Source organism: Rattus rattus, chromosome 6 (genome assembly GCF_011064425.1).
Source record: "Rattus rattus isolate New Zealand chromosome 6, Rrattus_CSIRO_v1, whole genome shotgun sequence".
Taxonomy (NCBI): Eukaryota; Metazoa; Chordata; class Mammalia; order Rodentia; family Muridae; genus Rattus; species Rattus rattus.
The window spans coordinates 59,524,633-59,542,132 of NC_046159.1; the positions used below are offsets into that span (position 1 = coordinate 59,524,633).

Genomic DNA, 17,500 nt, shown 5'->3' on the forward strand with positions numbered 1-17,500 from the left:
GCTGCCATGCACTAATGCACTCCGTTCACTGCCTTGGAAGCCGAGGGCCTCCGAGGCCCACTGTGGGCTGGTGGGATATAGAATTCCCTGGTGTCTGATTGTGTTTGAACTGCGCTGTGATTTTGCTGTGGGATCCCGAAACACCATTTCTGAAGAGCATTTTCTAAACTGAAAGGTTTCCTTGCTTGAGGTCAGTAATTTGTCATACCACCTCCTGGGCTTGTCATAAAACATCTGTGAATGCTACCACCGCCATAAGCACAGGCATAATGGTGACTAAAGGCCAGAATGCAGGTTACTGTGTAGAAATCCTTGAGTTTCTCCCCACCCTTCACCTAACCCTCAGGCCTAGATGCCACACAGAGCTGAACAATGAGATTCCAGAGAGCAGACACTTTCTGGCCCACAGGATGTGTTCCTCTGTGTGAGGGGACCCTGGAGAGGGACCAGGTGGCATTATTGTCAGAGGCTAAGCTGGGCTTCATTCTCCTGGTTCACTTGTGCCTGAGCTCCCTCCCATTGAGAAGGGAGCAGCCTTTACAGATATTAGGGCCCAACATCTACCTCTCCTTTCAGGGAGAAGAGGAGCAAACTCGTTTTCAGGGTTTTAGTGTTGCTGTCTGCAGGTGCTCCTCTTTGATGCTTGTGAGGACTTACTGATTCGGTAGTTCTCTTTCTTCTTAGAGGAATGTGGCATCAGTCACATTCTTCCCCCAAGTAAGACTGACTCTGTGGTTCTCTCTCTTTTTTTTTCATGATCTGGGCAGAAAACCCACAGTAATCCTTTTTTCTTGGTGATAGATTTAACATATAACTTAATGAACAAAGCTAAATCAGTAAAACATTAGTATCATACAGAAACTATGGAACCCCACTAAGACCGTCAGCCATACACAGCTGTCACAAACAACATGGCTGTTTCTTTGGCTCCCTGCCCCCACTTCACCTGCCCTAGACAGGATTCTGCTGAGGCCCAGGCAGGTTTCAAATTCCCAATTCTCTCTCTCTCTCTCTCTTTTTTTTTTTTTTTCTTTTCTTTTTTTTCCAGAGCTGGGGACCGAACCCAGGGCCTTGCGCTTGCTAGGCAAGCACTCTACCACTGAGCTAAATCCCCAACCCCCAAATTCCCAATTCTCTTGCCTTACCCTCCCAAGTGCTATAATCACAGAGCTGGGTACCATATCCAGCCAGATGTTTCTTTCTAATGAATTGACCATTGCATTTTTAAATTTCTGAAATGGCCAACAGACCATAGAAAGACATTTATTTAGGAACCTGCTTGAAACTAACAGCTTCAGCAAACTGCTGGCCTTGATTCAGGGCCAAATCTGTGGTTCTCATTCTTCATACCTGCCGCCGCCACCACCACCACCACCACCACCACCACCTAGAATGTGACCCAAGAAACTGGTTCTTTCTTGAGAAAGTGAACACATACTCAACATTCTCTACAGTTTCAAGAGGTTTCCAAACACCCTCTGGGGCCCAGGCAAGGGTGTCTGGAGAGCGCTGAGGGCCACATGAAGGGTTACTCAGAAAATTGGTAGCATTTGTCAGATTTTTATTAGAAGGCATTCTAGCAATTTCAATTCTAGGAGTTTTTCTTAGATTTGCTCTGTGTGTGTGTGTGTGTGTGTGTGTGTGTGTGTGTGTGTGTGTGTGTGTGTAGTGTGTGTAGAGCTGTGTGCGAACAATGCAGGCTTGCTTTAGGAGCAGAAAACCAGAGCTGCTTACTTGTGTGGCTGTCTGTAAAGGACAGAGTGAGTGGTGGGGTTAAAAGTATATATCACCATGCCTGGAAAACTTCCCATCTGTGAAAAAAACCAAAAGGTTAGTTGGCACCAAACCAGAGGAAAGAATACAATTCGGTAAGCCCTTTGGGATTACATGGGTTTTAAAAACTAAAGTATCTATTTCTTGGCTAACTCCAGAGGATTTAAAAAACAAAAAACAAAACAAAACCAGAAGCAAAAGATGACTACAGAAAATCTCCCTGGCCATGTGGAGAACAGGAAATCCAAGCAGGAACTGTTGGCCTCAAAGGATTTGTTGCTAATCTCACCACTGGAAGTCTCCTTCCAGTCTTCTTTCAGAATGTTGTGTTGTTCTAAGGCCTATAGATGTGTGTTGACACAAGTAGGTATTAGATTACTTAACAGAAATAAATCCTACAAGTGCCTAGTTCGCTGTGTCCGGTAACATAGAGGCTGCTTGGAACTTGCCGTTCACTAAGCTGCCATCTCCTGGGCCAAGAGGAAATTTTAGTGTATGTATTTGAAGATTTTTTTATTTTTTTCAGTGACTTCCACTCAGACTTGGATTTTTTTTTCTTTTGAGACAGGGTCTCCTGTAGCCCAGGTTGCCCCTAAACTGTATAGCCAAGGATGACCTTGACTGCTGACCTTCCTGTGCTTACTTCCCTGGTGTAGGGTTACAGCCATGTGCTACCACATCTGGTTTTATTGGCAAGCAGTGGTGGGCGTTGGACGCAGGGCCTTGTGCATGCCAGGCAAGCATCCTACCGACTGAGCTGCACACCAACCCTCTTCTAGCTTTTGGAAACGTACCATGTATTATTAACATCTGTGGTCACCCTGTTATACCATCCACACCAGAACTTCTCATTCTGTGTAACTATAACCAGTTCTACTGATCCATCCCTCCCACTCCCTCCTTTCCTTTGCCAACGCTAACCCCTATTCTGCTCTCCATTTCTGTAAATTTTATATTCCCCACGAGTGAGGTAGCGCGGTGCTTGTCTTTCTATGGCTGTGTGTGTTCAGTGGCTCCATTTCCATCCAAGTAGCTGTGAGTGACAAGGTTTTCATTCTCTTTGTGACTTATGGTACACACTATGTGTGTGTGTGTGTGTGTGTGTGTGTGTGTGTGTTGGTTTTTTTTTTTTTTTCTGTCCATCCATCAGTTGATTCGTGCTTGAGTTGGTTCACTTCTCCACAGTGTGAAGAGAGCTGCAGTGAACCTGGGAGAGTAGGCGTCTCTTTCACACACTGATTTCGCTTCCTCTGAGTTAGACCCTGGAGTGGGTGTGGAGGGTCAGACAGAGTTCTGTTTTGAATTCCCTGAGGAGCTTCCATGCTGTTTTCCATAGTGGTTTGCATCCCCAACCAACACCGTCCAGGGACCCTGTTGCCACATGTTGCTTGCACTGGCTGCCCTGAGTCATTTGGACAGTAGCAACCTGTTCTGGGGTTAGGTGACATCTCTGTGGTTTTGATGTAATCTCCTCTGATGGCTGGTGATGCTCATAAGCCTTCCCTCCAAGTATGCTTGGCTATTTGAATGTCTTTTTCAGAGTTAGCATTTAAGTTGGTCACCTGCATTTACTGAAGGTTTTGCGATTTTGTTAATTTTTTTATGGTGCTGGAGGTTGGACCAGGACCTCTTAACGTGCTGAGAAATTAACCCAGCACTGAGCCTCAGCTCCAGTCTTCTCAGCTCTGGATACAGGATGTCTAGTCAAGTATCCTCATGTCACCTATAACTCAGTGTATCTAAGGATGCATGGGTGAGAAGCCACAGTCAGATGTCCAGGCAAAAAACCACGTGCCATGCCTGATTCTGTTACCCTTTCTACCAAACTAGGATAGACCTCCATCTGGCCTGGCTCTCTACTATTTCTCAAAACTACTCTCTCTGCTACATCCTCACTCAGCCCTTAGTACCTCTCATCCAAGCCACCCCAGCCCTTTCCTAACCTGGGTCAATGTGACAGTGATTAGAAAGCTGTTTGGTTTGTCACTGTCACCCTCAACCTACCCCAAAATTTCCTGCAGATACCCCACTGCCCTGGGACAAATGGCAGCTACTTAACACTTAGCAGGGATCAGCTCCTACCTTCCTCTCCCTCGTCCTCCTAAAACATGCATCCGTAATATACATGCACACGATTAAACATACATCCAAGGATGATACATCCTTGGCTCAGCTCTCCGCTCTGCCATCTTCAGGACACTGGCCTCTGTGCCCACCTAGCAGTCAACTGATTTTAAAACTCATCCCCTCCAAGGAGAGCAACCAGCCTGCTCCGAAGGCAGATTCAGTTCAGTGTCTTGGTATCCGGCACTGGAGGGCTCAGTAAGGGCTGCCATGAGTAAACAGACGGCGTAAGACAGCCGGTGGAATGGGAGTGAGCTCTGTCAAATCCTGAGGGTGGCCCAGTGTTCCAAGTGTTTCTTTCAGGTGTAGAGTTTCCAAGGACAAGCTCTCCCGATGTGTGTTATCCTCCCATCCTTCCTCTCCCCCTTCCCTCCCTCTCTCCCTCTCTCTTCCTCCCCTCCCCCTTCCCCTCTCCCTCCCTCCCTCCCTCTCCCTCCCTCCCTTCTAACAGTGAGTGGCAGAATGAAGGCACTAAGAAAACACGCAGGGCTTTGGTGAGGATCACAAGGCTAGTGACCGTGCATATATGGTTTGGAGAACAAGGTCTGACTGTAACAATCTTTCAGTCAGCCCTGCTCAAGTCACAGTTATGGAAAACGGTGAGCCCTGTCTAGAGTTGTGCCATGAGCTACATTTGCAAGGTTGAATGTCCTGTAGTGAATTGTAAAGGCACTGTAAAGAGGGGCTGGAAAGTTGGCTCAGGGGGTAAAATGCTTGCTGTGTAAATGTAATGACCTGAGTTTGAATCCACACCACCCACGTAAGAGCCAGAGGTACTTAGAACCACGAGTACTTAGAATGTTTGTGCTACAGAGAGGAGGGTTCGGAGGTCTTCCTGGCCAGTCAGTCTGAACAGCAAGTTCAGCAAGATGGGAGACGGAGAAGAGATTGAGAATGGCCTTCACACACACACGCACACACTCACACACACACACACACACACACACACACACACACAACACACACACATGCATGCACATGCACAGGTGCACACACACACTCACACTAAACACACACATCACACACATGCACACACACATGCATGCATGCACAGGCACACACACATACATAACACACACACACACATGCACACACACATCACAGGCACACACATAACACACACACACACACACACACACACACACACACACACACAGAGTGAAAAGAAGAGATCCTGCTACCTGCCATTTCTACATGGGGTGCAAGCTTCCGTTTAAAGTTCTTAAACATCAGCGAGGCAAGGTGGTGGTGGCACATGCCTTTATTCCCAGGATCCATGATCTCCTCCCTCCTCTCTCTCTCTCTCTCTCTCTATATATATATATATATATATATATATATATATATATATATATATATGTATGTATGTATATATATGTATATATGTGTGTGTGTGTATGTATATATGTGTATATATGTATGCATATATGTATGCATATATGTATGTATATATGTGTGTATATGTATATATGGCACATGCAAATCGCAAAATGAGTACCTTGTGCTTTCTGTGAACTATATTCAAATGAAAACATTAAAATATTGCTCAGTGCCTAGAAAAATATCCAAAGTGAACAAAGCTGCTGGTGCCACTTGGTTGCTCAGGGATACTAGAAGGGACACGCCCTGCCTGGCAGGTGCACTGTGCTCAGTAGTCAACGTGAACTTCAGCCCTGCAGGAGCAGGAAGTTAGGGCATTTTAAAATTCAAAGTTAATGCATATGGGGAAACTAAGGCATTTTAAGAGTAAAGTCAGCTCAGAATGAGCAGGCTGGGGAGATGGCTCAGAAGTTAAGAGCCCTGGCTGCTCTTCCAGAGGACCTGGGTTCAATTCCCAGCACCTACATGGCAGCTCACAACTGCCTGTAATTCCAGTTCCAGGGGATCTGACAGCAAGGACCCTCACACCAATGCACATAAGATAAGAATTAAACCAGTTAATAAAAACAGAACAAACCTGTAGCTGTAGTCACAGCACCAGTTGCTCAGTATGCCATCCGTATGCATCAGTTGTCATGTGTGGTTCATGGCTACAAGGAGCCCAGTGCAAGGGGAGGAGACTATCAGTCAAGTCAGTAGGGAGCCCAAAGGCATCCTAGCAGGGGACAGCTGTTTTCAAGGGAGCTACTCTAATTCCCAGTTTCCACCAGTTAAAAACGTTTATTGACAAGGTCATGCGATATAGTCCTCAAACATACAATCCTCCTGCTTCAGTCTCCTGAGTGCTAGGAATGATTTGATGGGCAACAGCCACTATCTCCCCTGCCCCACCCCCAGTGTGTGTGTGTGTGTGTGTGTGTGTGTGTGTGTGTGTGTGTGTGTGTACCTCATGGCACGCATGTAGAGATCATAGGCCAACTTGCTGGATTCGGTTCTCACCATTCACCATGTGGGTCCTGGGAATGAGCAAGTCTGTTCTGACTTTAAGTTTACAATCACAATGCCCTGTCAGGTTTGGGAGGTAGGAGCAGGGCCAGTGACTAATGTCAGCCGTCCTCCTCCTCCTCCTTTTCCACTTCCACCTTCCAATCTGCTTTCAGTCCCTCTCAGCTTGACCCCACCTCGGGTCAGTCCTGCTCTTTCCAGTTCCCCACCCCCATCCCCACCCCACCCCCTTACCCCCACCTTACAGAGGATTCAATTACGAATCTGGGAGAGGCTTCACCAGAAAAGCAAAGTTCCCTCCATGAATCAGAAAGCCGCAGTGGAAGCTTGAACAGTTCTGTTTCTGTGCCTTTTTTGCCAGAGTCAGCTTTAATTCTGGAAAGATTTGGGAGCGGTGCCCTACTCTGGCCCAGCGAGGGTGTGGCAGACGGAGGTGCTGCCCACACAGCTGGCAGAGCTGAGGCCTCAGAGAGATTTCTCTGTGCTCACTTTTTGCCTCAATCTGTGGAGAGAGCTAGGCTGCTTTTCTTGTGGCCAGAAGGACAAGGCCACATGACACCTGTATCCCACTCTGGATCAAGAGGAGCTCAGAAGGAAGGCAGAAAGTCTGCCTAGGCAGAACCCCTTCCCTCCCGCTGTGTGCCTAAGCCCATGGGCAGAGATGGGCTTGAGGTGTCCTTTCTCTGCCTCACTTTGTTTCTCAGACCGTCCGTCTCACTGAGCCTGGACCTCACTGATTGGGCTAGACTGACTGGTCAGTGAGCTGTAGGAATTCTCCTGCCTCCATCCCTGGAGAACTGGGGTTACAGACTCACTGCCATGCCTTTTTCTAAGGATGAAGCACTGAAATTAGAGGCTTGAGCCACCATGCATGGTTTTAAAGAACAACTTTAAAAGCTGAATATAGGCTGGGTGTGTGGGGGGGCACAGGCCTTTAGTCCCAGCTCTTGGGATTGCAAGGCAAATGATTTCTGTGAGTTTGTGGCCAGCCTGATCTACAGAGTTTTAGGACAGCCAGGATTATACACAAAAGAAATCCTTTCTTGAAAAACTAAACCTAGCAAAACCAAACAACAACAGCAACAACTAACACCACCCCCTCCAGAAAGAAAGAAAGAAAGAAAGAAAGAAAGAAAGAAAGAGAGAGAGAGAGGAAGGAAGGAAGGAAGGAAAGAAGGAAGAAAGAAAACAGATAAATATGATTGCATGTATCTGGGGTGCAAAGTGATACTATACTTTATGAATATGTAGTAAGTAATTAAGTCGAGACACTTGGCGTATCCATCACCCAGGCCTCTTACTTTTCTTTGCGGTGACAATGTTTAAGACTTCTCAGTGAATTTGAAGCAGGAGATGTGTTTTGTCCCACTCACCATCGTACAGTGACTCCTACCTTCAGAGACGTACTGGAGCCTTTTGGCCATCAACTCTCCTTCCAAGACTCCCAGCTCCACTAACCATCATTGTCCCCCCTCAAACTCTCAACCCTCCTGCTGCCACTTCCTGGACGCTGGAAGATGACAGGTGCAAGCCCCCGGCCGGGTGCCTTCCCTGAGTTTGAGTTACCTTGGTTTGCAGTCCACAGCACTGTGGGGCTTCTCCTGCTGGCTTATTTCACTCAGCACAATGCTCCTTTCTCTGATTTGTTGCCAAAGGACCACATTGCCTTTAAAGGCGAAAAGCATCCCGGGTGTAGATTTACCACTTTCTCTTTGTCCTTCACCTGCCGATGGACACTTAGGTTGACTGTGTAGCCCGCTGCTGTGAGTGGTGCCGCTGTTGGGTTCAGTTCAGTTGTATTGTTTGGTGGGGTGGTCTTAGGAATGGCCTGAGCGTCACACAGGTGGGCAAGGGCTCTACCCCAGGACCACTCTGCCAGTCCTAGGCTTTTTAAAAATTTATTTTTGATTTACATTTATGCGTGCTTTGCCGGCATGTGTGTCTGTGTACTAAGTGTATGCCTTGCACCATGGCAGACCAGAAAGGGAGTCAGATCCTCCAGAATTGGAGTCAAGGACAGGTGTGAACCACTGCGTCGGTGTTGGGGACCGAACCCAGGCCTCTGCAAAAGCAGCAAATGCTCTTAATTACTGATCTCTCTCTCTCTCTCTCTCTCTCTCTCTCTCTCTCTCTCTCTCTCTCTCTCTCAGCTCCAGTTTTAACTTTAAAAATTGTTTGTTACATTTTCTTGGATTTTTTTTGGGGAGGAGGGGTACATGCCGCATTGCGTGTGAAGGTCAGAGGACAAGCTTAGCATGTCGGTTCTCTGTCTCCACCGTGCAGATTCTAAGGCTTCGACTCCTGTCACCTGGCTTGGCAGCAAGGGTCTTGACCAGCTTCGTGATCTCAACAGCCCTGGTTGTAGCATTTCCGAGGAACCTCCAGGTCACTTCTCATGACTGATGAGCCGACTGACATCTGTACCCCGAGTGCACGGGGTCCTCCTTTCTCCATACCTCCTGCTCCCCACTCTCTTACTTGCATTCAAACTGTTTTATTCCTGAATCACCAGGATTTTGTGATGAAAGATGGGATGATTTTAATCTCTTGGGGGAAGAGCATGAATGAGTCAGGTGTCCAAGCCAGGCATGGTGACACAGGCTTTAGTCCTAGTGCTCAGGAGGCAGAGGCAGGTGGAGCTCTGTGAGTTTGAGGTTATCCTGGTCTACATAGTGAGTTCTAGGACAGCCAGACTATGCAGAGAGACACTATCTTAAAAAAAAAAAAAAAAGAGAGAGAGAGAGAGAGAGCAGGCACCCACTTTTCTCTGATGAGGTTCCCTTGTTTTGAGCCTAAGACTTACGATTGCTAGGCTGAGAGGAGACACCAAGTAAGCTTTGGAATCTTGGTCTTAGCACACGGTAGCCTGGGGTTTGTCATCCGTGAGGAATGACCAGATTGGTGCATGTGTGGATAAATTGTGAGAGTACCCGGTGACAGACAAGAACTAGGGACCGGTGCAGATGTGTTTCTGCACGAGACCCTCACATGCCTAGTACACTGTATTTACATCTTCCTGAAGGAGGACCGTGGGATTCAAGGACCTGCCACATGTCTTTGGGGATTTTGATTCCAAAATCATCCCAAATTGATCAGGAAACATGACGTAACCCAATGAAAGAGTCTCGTTGTTGACAGTCTCCCGTTAAGTGACTGTTACACTGAGGAGACACGACTTTACCCATGATGCTGTGGGAAAGCCATATGGGCTTTTTGGATTTCACTGAGTCAGTTTTCTTTGGAGTGGGTGTTGATAAGTGGAAGGCAAGAACAATGGAGTCCCAGAGGCGATTGCTAGCTTAAGGCCATGTCTTCGGCTGTAAAAGGGATGCTATTTTATTGAGGTATGATACGCATACCAGAAAATGCACAGATCACACATGATTAGGGATTTTTATAAAGGATTTTTAAAATAACACATTTTAAAGATATGGAGGGATAGCGTGACTGGAACCCAAGTTGGGTCCTCTGAGTCCAGGCAGACCAGCTGGACGTGGTGGTGCATACTTGGCGGCAACAGGACAGTCTACTTGGCAAGCTCCAGGCCAGTGAGAGATGCTGTCTCAAAAGACAAGATGCTTAAGAAGGAATGATCTCTAAAGTCGACCTTCAGCCTCCACACTCATATGTATACACATGCCTACATACATACATGCACCCAAAAGAACATGTATGTGCACATGCCCAAAAGCTGAGGTAAAATACACATAAGACGAATTAGTTACCGTGTCTAAGTATCTATATTTACATCCTTTTCCCAGTCATCCTTATCCACAGAACTCGTCTCATCGTTAAGTTCGCAGCCCCATCTTCATCAGGGAAGCTGTTGAGTACTTGACTATAGACTTGTATCGGGGAAGTCTATGTGAGAGAATGACCTGCAGGTTTACCTTGGCTGACAGCAGCCATCTTGCATCTAATCATGATTGTCCCTGAGTAGCTCTGGTTGGTCTCCAACCTCTCCTTTCAACATGGCTTCCTAGCTTACAAACAAAGAAAAAGCATTAAGGTGATGATGGGGACTTTACTACTAGTAGACTCTGGTGCCAGGACTTCCTGTCTCTGATATTTGCTTGAGGTAAAGTAGGCAGTTTCTGGGTTGGGTGGAGTCATTTTTGTCCTATGCCTTTCTGATAAAAGAGCCACCTGGCCTTGCTGCTGGCAAAAAGCCTCTTCTACCACTAAGCGCCCAGTGAATTTCACTCTGAACAATCCTGGGACCAGATTGTTCTAGAACAAATAGTAATAGATAGAATAGATAAATGTTGTCTGGTTCACACTGGGTTCACCATTATAAAGATTTGGGGTCATAGTTTGATTGCTCTACGTGTCACTAATTCTTAGTATTGATTCTATGTAGCCCATGAGGAAACTGAAACATGAGAGACCATACCTTGGTCCATAAGTAGGAAGTATGTCTATAAAGATCATAAGAATAAATGGTTCAGAGGACTCCACCACTTTATTTTGGAGGGAAGATGAGATGAGCTTTAAAGAGAATTCTGTTCTGAGTGACTACGATGGGAAATTTTTAAATTAAAGGTTTAGATGGCTTCCCTCTCTGCCCTCAGATCTGGGCTTCTCAACAAAAGGACAGCACAGACTCTCTGGTTGAAGGGTCCGCCTATGCTGCCCACAATGAGTCAGCACAGAGCTACTGTGGGGCACTCTGACATCATTTGCAGTGGGGGAAGCTGTCTACTACCCGTAAATCAGGGTTGGATGCTCCCTAAAGTTTTCTGTACCTCAATAATCCAACCCTGGCAGGAAGTTAATTTCTCTGGAACCCACCCACCCCCGTTTCTACTCCTCTTTTCTCTTTTTAAAAGATTTATTAGCTGGGTATGGTGGCACAGGCCTTTGATCCCAGCATTCAGGAAGGAGAGACAGGAGGATATCTGTGAGTTGGAGGCTAGCCTGGTCTGCATAGAGTTCCAGGACAGCCAGGGGTACACAGTGAGACCATGTCTCAAAACGACAACAAAGATGTATTTACTTGTATTTCATGTGCATGAATGTTTTTTACCAGCATGTATGGATGGGCACCGAGTGCATGCATTGGCCACAGAGAACAGAAAAAGGTGTTGGATCTCCCAGAACTGGAGTTAAAGGTGGTCGTGAACCACCATGTGGGTGCTGGGAATAGAAGCCGGGTCCTTTGTAAGAGCAAATGCTCTTAAATGTTGAGCTTTCTCTCCAGTCCTGTATTCCTGTCTCCTTTGGGTGTTCTCATTATTACCTCAGCTGCAGTGTGCTTGGCAGTTTGATCTGAAATAAGGAAACCCAGTTAGTTCTAACTGAACCATAGAAGAACTGTGTTTCAAGCCTGGAGGGTACAGCTGTGATAGCATAAAGTAACCACTGTCTGAGCTTGAAATGTGTATCATTTTCTTGTCTGCCCTGTCAGAAGCTTTGCACGAAAGCTCCTAGTGCTTCCTGTTCATAGCAAAACCCAGAAGAGCTATTTCTGGTGCTCCTCAGTCTCCTGCTGGTGTCTGCCAGGTACTCTTCAAACTGCAGACATGGGGCAAACACCCAGTGGAATCACTGCGTCTAACCCCACAGAGTCTGGATTCAGACTAACTGATGGCATCATTCTCCAGTGAAATGCTGGAGCTGCCAACACTTCTGGGATGCCTGTGTGAGTGTGTATGCTCATGCGAGTGTGTGTGCATGAGAGAGAGAAGTGTGTGTGTGTGTGTGTGTGTGTGAGAGAGAGAGAGAGAGTGTGTGTGTGTGTGAGAGAGTGTGTGTGAGAGAGAGTGTGTGTGTGTGAGAGAGAGTGTGTGTGAGAGAGTGTGTGTGTGTGTGTGTGTGAGAGAGAGATGCATGTGTATGTGTGTGTAAGAGAGAGAGAATGTATGTGTGTGTGAGAGTGTGTGTGAGAGAGAATATGTGTGTATGTGAGAGAGATGCATGTGTGTGTGTGAGAGCGAGTATGTGTGTGTAAGAGTGTATGTGTGTGTGAGAGTGTGTGTGTGTGAGTGTATGTGTGTGTGTGAGAGTGTGTGTGTGTGAGAGTGTGTACGTGTGTGTGTGTGTGTGTGTGTGTGTGTGTGAAAGAGAGAGAGAGCTCAGATCTTGTTATATAACTCAGCTGCATCAAACTTTCCATCCTCCTGCATCAGTCTCCTGAGTACTATGGGTGTGGATACTGTGTCCAGTGCTTACGGATTATGGTTGGCTCAGCCCTGACCTCCCACTTGCATGCGCAGGATGCTAGGCCCTGCTCTGTTCTAAGGTGGGCACAGAATGTGCCTGCTGGGATCCTAAGACCTCATGTGGAGAAGGCCATGAGTCAGCACCAGTGGGCGGCATCCCGAAGGCTGGATAGCTGAGCCTGACCAGGACTGTGGCAGTCGGAGATGTGGCTCTGGATGTGCACGGCACCAGCTCTTGCTGTTGACTGGCAGCCAGCCTTTTGCCATATTAAGTATGCCCCAGTCTCAGCCACTTCATCTGGGAAGAATATTTTTCTAGTTGTTTTAGCTTTTGCATCCAATTTGCTAAAGAAAAACAAACAACAAAAACAGACAAAAAAACCAAGAAGCATTTGATATAGTAAGGGAGTGTCAATTTAGAGCTTTTGGTTTTAAAAATAGATTCATTTTTATAAAATTTAATTATGTGTGTGCATGTTGTACCGGTGGAAGCAGATGACTACAGATGCCTATGGAGGCCTTAGGTGTCAGAGTCCCTGGCACTGGAGTTACAGGCTGTTGTAAACCTCCTGACATGGGTGCTGGGAACCAACTTTGGGTCTTCTGCAAGGTCAATACTATCTCTTAGCTGCTCAGCCATCTCTCCAGCCCTAACAATTTAAAGTTTATATGCCATTATTATTTTGAAAGCTTCTAGAATTGGAATCTGCCTTTAGACTTAGTTTAAATGCATGCACACTCATGTATTGACATGGTATGACACAGAGAACATGGGATCTGAATGAAGACATTGTCCCACCCATGCAAATGACCTGGAACTTCATGCTTAATTTCTCTACGATGTAAATGATCACACCTACGTCTCTGGATACAAGGGACAATTGACATGGTCTTGATAAAATATCTCATATAATGCAACTCAATGGTCAATATTCATTTATAAATAAGCTCTCTTTTGCTCGAAAGGACATGTGGAGGAGTAAGCTTGTTACTGTGGGACAGCTGGAAGGTGGGAGGTGACACTGGAGAAGGTTGGAGAGTCCTCACCAGGAAGTGTAGTGAGGTAACTTTCAATGGCCTTCAGGATTTTTGCTTTAGTGATAGATATATCTTGAACAGATAAGGAATGCGTGATAATGCACTATTCTGAAGAGCGTAGAGGTAGAAGTTCAAGTGTGCACAGAGCAGATGTTCATTCAGAGAACATTGACGGAGTGACTGCGGACACAGAACACCTCAGCGGGACTCCAGTCTGTCTTGGAAGTGAACCTTCCAAGTGTTTTTCTTGCCACTGTCTGGAGACGGGAGAATCGGCTTTCTCTGCAAGTTAAAAGGTAGAACACTTTTTTGTTTGTTTCCTTGAGAGAGGGTTTCTCCGTGTAGCCCTGGCTGTCCTAGAACTCCCTCTGTAGACCAGGCTAGCCTCAGACTCACATAGATACATCTGTCTCTATAATGGGGTTAGAGGGGCATGTGCTACCACCACCCAGGCAAAACAAGTTTCTAGAAATCTCACCAATACCACCACCAAAATGGTGCAGCCAATGAGAATCCCAAAGGTCTCCAGGCCATAGGCCCTGCTAAGAGCTGTTAAGAGAAAGGGTGGAAGGGGGAAAGAAAGAGTCTGAAGCATTGTGATGGTAAAGGCAGGCCTGAGAATACCACTAGCTACATTTATAGATTCTGTTATAATAACCCCCTCTGTGTCCTGAAACATGTCTGGGGAAACTGAGGCAAGGCATTTAACAAGGTAAGGATTGAGCTAACATGCAGGGACCAACCAGTTTTTCTGGCAAACACCTAGGCCATGTTGACTCTTTTTGCTTTGACCAAATACAGATTTTTAACTTTGCTTCTTAATATAACATAGGACTTATCTCAGTCAGCTTTTGTTACTGTGGCAGTCCGATCGATTTCAGACAGGACAGAGGAAGCTGGGCTCGGAGGCTCATGCCTGAAATCCCAGCCCTTAGAAGGCTGAGGCAGAATTGCTCAGAGTTTGAGGTCCGGGTGGACTCTGTAGCGAATTCTGTGCATGCCTGAGCTCCAAAGTGAGACACCCCCCTCCCATTCATTAAAACAAATAAAAAACAAGAAACTAGCAAACAGACCAAACAGGATAAAGTGAGGGTTTCATCCGAGTCTGGCCATGAGAAGACTGTTGACCTGAGGTTACACGGTGTCACCAAGCCTCAATTTTTGTCTTAAGAGATGAAGAAGATGAGGTGACTCCCCAGGCTGTCAGGAACATGAGTTCAGATAGAAAGGCCATGTGGTCAGTGTTCCCAAGTGTTCCCTCTGCTGCTTAGGTAACAGAGACAGTCCAAATCGTGACAGAAATGTGAAGAGAAGAGAGATGGGGCTGGATGTTTTAAAGTCATATCTAAAATAATGGCTTCTCGGTCTGTTAGCCAAAGTTAAGTGTAACCTGTATGTGAAATATGTCTTGGCAGTTGTGGATTGATATTGCAATGTTTCCCATGGTGCTATAAGTAAGTGTGTAAATTTTAGAAAAATATTGTGTGTGGCTTTCCTCAATTACTCTCCACTGTGTTTATTGAGGCAGCATCTCTCTGTCTCTCTCTCTCTCTCTCTCTCTCTCTCTCTCTCTCTCTCTCTCTCTCTCTCTCTCTCTCTCTCTCGATTCTCTCTCTCTCTCTCTCTCCTCTCTCTCTCATTCCTAGTGGTCTGGCTAGCCAGCTTGCCCTGGGAATCCCCTGTCTCTGCCTACAGGACTTCTGTGTGGGTTCTGGGGATCTGGACTCCAGTCCTCAGGTTTGCATGGCAACTCTGTCCACTGAACCATCTCCTTATCCAAGTTTTTCTGTTTGTTAAAGTCTCTGTCTGCTGGAGTGGAATCAGCACCTAGGACTGCATTTGCATCTGTGGGCACTTAACACTGAGGGGCCACCTGAGACAGAACAATGACCTCCTGTAGGTTTCACTCAATGCCGGTGTTTTTAAATTCACATTCGCATAACGTGCATGTTCTGCTTTTGATTAAAGGTTTGGAAATGCCTGTGTCCCTAACCCAAACCTCATCACTCCAACAAAACCTGCCTCATGAAAGACATAAGTTCCAATAAAAGAGTAGACAGTCACTGTTGCTTTCTAAGTCATTGGCAGTTTTGAAAGCCTTCCTGCTTGGGTGTGACCCACCCACACCCTCCACTAACCCTGAGGACCAGAAGTTAAAGTTAAATCTGTCCTTGCTGGATGTAAAATGAAACTGTGTTCCAGCAAAGAGTGAGTCACTCACATGTGACCTCAGAGACTCGAGAATATTCCAGAGTTAGAACACAGTGCAAAAAGTCTGGGCTCCAAAAAGACTCAGGTGGCCTGTCCTGGGGTGTGGGTCAGTGTCTTGAATCTGAGTGGAGGTCCCAGGGTTAAGTTGGGGTCTCATGGACAGCAGAGGTTCCTGCACAGACATACTGTGTTCACCAGAAGTTCAGCCCCTCAGGGATGTGCATACACACACACACACACACACACTCACACACACATACACACACACTCACACACACACACACACACACACAGAGAGAGACAGAGACAGAGACAGACAGACAGACAGACAGGCAGACAGACAGACAGGGACAGAAAGAGAGGCTGTTCTACACTAATCCAGAGGTGGTTTGTCATGTCAGCCTTGGAATTAGTTAATGGAGCTAACATTCATGTCCATGCTAGGGACATTCTAGCCCCTTGGCTTCTGGATCCACCTTTCTTGGGACAGGAAGGGTCCCCCAGAGAATCTGCAGACCATGAGAGGAGCTTGTGTGTGAATGGAGTTTCTCTTCAATCTGCCCACCCCTTCCCGCCGACCTGCTCAGGCTGGCTGGTGTGGCCGGGATGAGTTTGCATCTCAGTGTTTTGATGTTGGCTGATTTGACTAGTCTAATGCTCGGGCGGGAAATCGATTTCGCCTGTTTCCCGGAGGAGGGAGCCTCAGGCTGCAGTATTGATGTTGCTTTGTTTTGAGTTTTTTGGACAGGGTTTCCCTGTGTAGACCAGGCTGGCTTCGAACTCACCAAAACAGTCTTCCACCAGCTGCCCTTGCTCCTTCCGCATGTGTGCAGTCTACGGAAGGGACGTGATAAGTGCAGAGTCATCATTCCGCTCAGTGCAGTGACACTGTGCACTGATGGGGACATGGTATGGCCGCTAGTGGGGTCGTGCACATCAACCCTTCTAGAGGACACCTGGGAAATGAGGAGATGTTCTTGGTGTCCCAGTGTTTCCTTGTGAATCCGCCGTGAATTATTTCTGAGGATGTATGTAATCTTCCACGGAGCAGAGACTCGCTGACAGCTGACTTTCCGTGCTGACACTGTGGTTTGCGTCCGTCTCATATCAATGTTCCTGACTTTCTCCCAGTTGCTCTAAAACAGTACGTTTTCTTTTTAAGACATGGTCTCAGTGGCCCAGCCGACCCGTGGAGATCCTTCCACTCACCCACCTGAGTGCTGGGATTACAAGTGTGCACTACCACACCTGGCCTAACCTGTCCCTTCAGAGCTCTCCTGCGCCAAACCCTTTATACTCATGACATTTGCACATGGTTAGGAAGTGGAAGCCACTCCCACACATGGCTCTGTACATCCCTTGGGGTTTCAGGCAATTCTGAAAGGATTGGTCACCTCCCATTGTCACTTTTCATCTGGGACAGTCCTGATGCCTTTGAGGTCATTTGACTCCCCTGGAAATGTGTTTGCAGTATTTCAGAGTAAAAGCCGAGGCCCGATGGCTCGTTATTTTACCCTCATTGTGAGAGCGAAGTCTTTAAAACCCCAACATAATTCTGAGTCATTGTACATATAGGGAATCCTAGGCAGGCCCACAGAGAGAACAGTTTGAGGCCTGCAGGAAGCTGAGAAAGCAGTCTGTGGTACACACTGAGCACCACTGGGCAAGGAGACTTTGTACAGAAGCTTGGGAAGGCAGGACCCTCTGTGGGTGGGAAGATGCCTACGGAGGTGTGATCGTTCTGGCCCACAACTTGAGAGCAGTCCATCACTGAATGGAAGGGAGCCAGAGCAATGAGGCAGCTCTCC

The 17,500-nt window shown here is 46.8% G+C and overlaps 1 protein-coding gene and 1 non-coding gene across 2 annotated transcripts in view; one reads left to right on the plus strand and one right to left on the minus strand.

Moving 5' to 3' along the window:
• Positions 1 to 1,189: 1,189 nt before the first annotated feature.
• On the minus strand, positions 1,190 to 1,326 carry LOC116904684. The gene has a single exon (XR_004388382.1). It is a non-coding gene; the product is annotated as a small nucleolar RNA SNORA2/SNORA34 family (small nucleolar RNA).
• Positions 1,327 to 10,066: 8,740 nt separating this feature from the next.
• The window catches only part of Anxa4 (annexin A4), a 39,724-nt gene continuing 32,290 nt past the window's right edge, over positions 10,067 to 17,500 (plus strand). Inside the window, exon 1 of the mRNA XM_032906158.1 lies at positions 10,067 to 10,107. The gene's annotated coding sequence lies outside the window, so the exon portion shown is untranslated. The remainder of the gene's footprint in view (positions 10,108 to 17,500) is intronic.